This window comes from Euleptes europaea, chromosome 18 (assembly GCF_029931775.1).
Source record: "Euleptes europaea isolate rEulEur1 chromosome 18, rEulEur1.hap1, whole genome shotgun sequence".
NCBI lineage: Eukaryota > Metazoa > Chordata > Lepidosauria > Squamata > Sphaerodactylidae > Euleptes > Euleptes europaea.
In genome coordinates, this window is record NC_079329.1 from 7,868,652 (window position 1) to 7,874,699 (window position 6,048).

Sequence of the window (6,048 nt, forward strand, 5' to 3'; positions counted from 1 at the left end):
CGAACGGACGCCCTGGCCCCGGACCACGGCGGGAGGCGGCCAGGAGGCCGGGGAGGGGAGGGCGGGGAGGGGAGGGGAGGGGAGGCGGGACCTGGCGCGGTCGTCACGGCGACACCCGAGCTGGAGGACGGACTTTCGCTTTGCAGCCGCCCGAGGGAGGAAGAGGAGAGGGAGGGAGGGAGGGAGAGAGCGAGCCAGGCATCGCTCGGCCAACCCATCCAGCCCTGCATCCCTCCATCACTCAAGCCAGCATGGTTTAGTCATAGAATCAGAGAGAGAGAGAGAGAGAGAGAGAGAGAGCCAGGCATCACTCTATCAACCCATCTATCCCTGCACCTGTCAATCAATCCATCCCTGCATCCCTCCATCACTCAAGCCAGCATGGTTTAGTCATAGAATCAGAGAGAGAGAGAGAGAGAGAGAGAGAGAGCCAGGCATCACTCGGCCAACCCATCTGTCCCTGCACCTGTCAATCAATCCATCCCTGCATCCCTCCATCACTCAAGCCCGCATGCTTTAGTCATAGAATCAGAGAGAGAGAGAGAGAGAGAGAGAGAGAGCCAGGCATCACTCTATCAACCCATCTATCCCTGCACCTGTCAATCAATCCATCCCTGCATCCCTCCATCACTCAAGCCAGCATGGTTTAGTCATAGAATCAGAGAGAGAGAGAGAGAGAGAGAGAGAGACAGGCATCACTCGGCCCAACCCATCTATCCCTGCATCTGTCAATCAATCCATCCCTGCATCCCTCCATCACTCAAGCCAGCATGGTTTAGTCATAGAATCAGAGAGAGAGAGAGAGAGAGAGAGAGAGACAGGCATCACTCGGCCAACCCATCTATCCCTGCATCTGTCAATCAATCCATCCCTGCATCCCTCCATCACTCAAGCCAGCATGGTTTAGTCATAGAATCAGAGAGAGGGGGGGAGAGGGAGGGAGAGAGGGGGCAGGGAGAGAGAGGGGCAGGCATCCTCCATCACTCGATCAACCCACCTATGCCTGCATCCCTGCACCTGTCAATCAATCCATCCCTGCATCCCTCCATCACTCAAGCCAGCATGGCTTAGTCATAGAATCAGAGAGAGAGAGAGAGAGAGCCAGGCATCACTCGGCCAACCCATCTGTCCCTGCACCTGTCAATCAATCCATCCCTGCATCCCTCCATCACTCAAGCCCGCATGCTTTAGTCATAGAATCAGAGAGAGAGAAAGAGAGAGAGAGAGAGAGCCAGGCATCACTCTATCAACCCATCTATCCCTGCACCTGTCAATCAATCCATCCCTGCATCCCTCCATCACTCAAGCCAGCATGGTTTAGTCATAGAATCAGAGAGAGAGAGAGAGAGAGAGAGAGAGAGAGAGAGAGGCATCACTCGGCCAACCCATCTATCCCTGCATCTGTCAATCAATCCATCCCTGCATCCCTCCATCACTCAAGCCAGCATGGTTTAGTCATAGAATCAGAGAGAGGGGGGAGAGGGAGGGAGAGAGGGGGCAGGGAGAGAGAGGGGCAGGCATCCCTCCATCACTCGATCAACCCACCTATGCCTGCATCCCTGCACCTGTCAATCAATCCATCCCTGCATCCCTCCATCACTCAAGCCAGCATGGCTTAGTCATAGAATTATAGAGTTGGAAGGGACCACCAGGGTCATCTAGTCCAACCCCCTGCGCAATGCAAGGAATTCACAACTACCTCTCCTCCTCACACACCCCTCACATTTTGGGGGGTGGAGCCTGAGGAAGGTGGGGTTTGGGGAGGTTTTGGAGGCAGAGGTTTTGGAGGCAGAGCTTGAAGAGGGCGTGGTTTGGGGAGGGGAGGGACTTCAACGCCATAGAGTCCAATGGCCAAAGCGCCCATTTTCTCCAGGTGAACTGATCTCTGTCAGCTTGAGATCAGTTGTAATAGCAGGAGATCTCCAGCAAGTACCTGGTGGTTGGCAACCCTAGTTGCTGCCTTAGCTCGGCATCCTCACCTGGAGATTGGAAACCCTTTTTTTAATCCACACAGCCAATCAGTCAGAAGCCCCATTGGGCAAACGCCCCACTCAGACCCTCCCTTGTTGGGTGCCAGGAAAGGTGTTGGCAGATGCCATTGTGCCTAAGGGGAACTATAGTGGGGGCCTCTGCTCTAGAGCTATGCCGCAGTGACCTGCTTCCTCTCATGCTGCATGCAAAGTGCCTCAGGAGTTGCAGATCAGCTGCAGAAGCAGGAAGCTGGAGCTGTGTAGTCGGTCTGCTCCAAACCTCATCCTGTCATAGTTGCGGGGATAACTTTTTTTATTGACGTCAGTTGATACACCGGTGACTCAGGGGAGGTCTCTGTGTGCCATTTGCAAACCACACAAAACGGAAGACGGCTCATTTAAACCGTCGACTCAGCCCTTGGCTATTCGACACCTGCCTCCCAAAATAAGATAAGTAATGACTGCTTTGAAAACACATGCAGGAGAGGTGAAGATGATGTTCAGGGAGTCAAATTCCTAATCATGCAGTACATTTCTGATCAGGATATCCTACACAGTAAAAATAACAATAATTCACGGCCTTATGCAGCTGCTGGGTTAGCCAGAGGGTGGAAAGTCTATGAATCATAGAGTTGGAAGGGGACCACCAGGGTCATCTAGTCCAACCCCCTGCGCAATGCAGGGAATTTATAACTACCCCCGCCACATCCCCAGTGACCCATACTCCATGCCCAGAAGATGGCCAAGATGCCCCCCCTCTCATCAACTGCTTAAGGTAATAGAATCAGCATTGCTGACAGATGGCCATCTAGCCTCTGCTTAAAATCCTCCAGGGAAGAAGAGCCCACCACCTCCTGAGGAAGCCTGTTCCACTGTGGCCTCTTAAAGGCAACCAAGTTTTTATCTGGACACAACTCTTGCAGGTCGGATTGCCAACCTCCAGGTGGGCCCTGCAGATCTTCAGCTAGTACAATTGGTCTCCAGACAACAGAGATCAGTTCCCCTGGAGGAAATGGCTGCTTTGGAGGGTGGACTCTATAGCATGGTACCCTGCTGAAGTCCCTCCCCTCCCCAAACCCAGCTCTCCTAGGGTTGCCAGCTCCGGGTTGAGAAATACCTAGAGATGTTTGAGGCGGAGCCTGAGGAGGGTGGGGTTTGGGGAGGGGAGGGATTTCAATGCCATAGAGTCCAATGGCCAAAGCGGCCATTTTCTCCAGGGGATCTGATCTCTATTGGCTGGAGATCAGTGGTAATAGCAGGAGATGTCCAGCCAGTACCTGGAGGTTTAGCAAACTAAGGTTAGCCTGCTGTAAGTTAATTAGTGAAAAAAGACAGCAGTATAGTGCGTATAACAACAGTGGTATTTATATCTTAACCACTCAAAATAAATGAATGCAACAAATTATATACAGTATATAAGGCAATACACAACTTAGGCATACAAGTCCAATTAGGACACAATTGCTGAAATGTATGCACAATGACAACATACATTTCAGCAATTGTGTCCTAATTGGACTTGTATGCCTAAATTGTGTATTGCCTTATACACTGTATATAATTTGTTGCATTAATTTTATTCATGTTGTCATTGTACATACATTTCAGCAATTGTGTCCTAATTGGACTTGTACGCCTAAGTTGTGTATTGCCTTATACACTATATAATTTGTTGCATTCATTTATTTTGAGTGGTTAAGATATAAATACCACTGTTGTTATATGCACTATACTGCTGTCTTTTTTCACTAAGTACCTGGAGGTTGGCAACCGTAACCATATCTCCACTGAATTCCCTCCGCTCCTTGAACTCCCCCTTCCCCAGGCTCTGCCCCTATATCTCCGGGAGTGTCCCAAGCCAGAGTTGTCAATCCTAGTTGCCAGCTCTGCACCAGTAACCCCCCACCCAGAGTGTTTAGCAGGGTTGCCAGCTCTGGCTTGGGAAAGACCTGGAGATGTTTGGGGCGGTGCATGAAGAGGACGGGGTTTAGGGAGGGGAGGGACTTCAATGCTATTGAGTCCAATTGCCCAAGCGGCCGTATTCTCCAGGTGATCAATATTCAATATTCAAAACCTTTATTGGCATAGCGAGTCATTCAGGACATTCCATGGTTAATCAGATAATAAAATATCAATAGACATCGATAACATGGAGTATGCCGAAATAAGATGAATTTGGAATACATATAAAACAGGTATCTAAAATAGACAAATGATGATATCAGCTATTGTATTTTTGATTTGGTCTTAATCATTGAGGCGTACTTCTAAAACATGGCTACTGTTTCTGTAATTTCTGGATCGTAACCATTCATTAGGAATCTTAAAAGGGAATGAGGAAAAGAATTCCTGTTTACAATTAATGGCATTAAAGGTTTGGTGCATAAATTGACTTACATTTCTCACTCCAATAAAATATGATGAATGGAATCTATCTGATTCATGCTGCAACAGCAAATTCTCCTTTCCAAGGGGGTATTATTAAATCTCTATCGGCTGGAGATCAGTTGCAATAGCAGGAGATCTCCAGCTAGTATCTGGAGGTTGGCAACCCTAGGCTCTCCCCAGGTTACCCCCCCCCCCCAATCTCCAGGTATTTCCCCACCCAGAGCCGGCAACCCTACTTGCAGGTAGAGTTACTAACAACCTGGAGGAAAAAATTGTCCTGTCCTTTAACAGAGACTGCATGTGTGGAAGTGGGCAGCCAGGGACGGGTTTTCAAAGCAGGGAGGTAAAGTTTGAGCTGCAGCATCTCTCCAGTGACATTATTTACCCTCCCCGTCAAGAAAAGCTTCAACTGCACATTTCTGCATATTAAACTTATAATAAACGGAGTGGAAGAAGCAGCTCGAGATGAGGGTTGCCGACTCTGGGCTGGTAACTTCCTGGAGATTTGGGGGTGGAGCCTGGGGAAAGCGGGGTTTAGAGAGGGGAAGGACCTCAGTGGGGCATAACGCAACAGACCTGACCTTCCAAAGCAGTCATTTCCTCCAGGAGAACTGTCATCTGGAGATCAGTTGTAATTCCAGGAGATCTCCAGGTCTCACCTGGAGGCTGGCAACCCTGACTGAGATTTTTTTTTCATTATTCAGAAGTAGGTCTCATTAAAGAAAAGGCTGATGATCCCTGATTTAGTGTAGGGATGAACCGCAAGACTTTCCGCTTGGTTCTGTTGCTGCAGATGAGCACAGAATGCAGGTGGGGCGCTCAGTCAGCACTGATATGGAAAACACTCTGCACATGCTCAGAGGCTGCCTTCACCTGCTTTTATGTCTCACAAGGTTGAGCCCTTGGTGTTGGAAACATGATTTTTTTTTTAGTCCTAGGCACAAGGGAGGAGGTGGCATGATTCGTTAGCAGTTGGACTTTGGCTCTTGGGACCAGTATGACCGGTTTTTCATGCTGGGCGATGTCCAGGTTCAAGACTGAATGAATCTCCATCTTCTTTTCAGAACTGGGTATCTCACCTCTGAGCAGGCTGCGCTGTGCTTAATAAACATAGCTGTTCTTTGTGTGCTCCTGGGGGAGACCTGAGGAGGGGAGATAGGGTTCCCAGTTCCCTCTTCGCCACCGGCGGGAGGTTTTTGGGGCAGAGCCTGAGGAGGGCGGGGTTTGGGGAGGGGAGGGACTTCAATGCCATAGAGTCCAATTGCCAAAGCAGCAATTTTCTCCAGGGGAACTGATCTCTGTTGGCTGGAAATCAGTTGTAATAGCAGATCTCCAGCTAGTACCTGGAGGTTGGCAACCCTAAACCCATGCATAAAAGGCCTAAGCCTCTATTAAAAGGGACAGGACACTTTTCTCCTAGTTTTAGCTCATGGTTTTATCCCACTGATTTTTTTTTTTAAATCCCACCCTTCCTTCTCATAACTCAAGGCAGCATCTTTTGCTCACGACAACCCTGACAGGATGTCCAGGCCGAGAGAGAGTGACCATCCTAACGCTTATGGAGAGATTTGAACCCGGATTTCACACTACCCTGGCTGGTTTGTACCTGGCATTATTCTTGGGGGGGGGGGGGGGAAGGCACACAGCAGCAAACAAAGATGTTGAGGTCATGCTGAGTGTCACTGCCTCT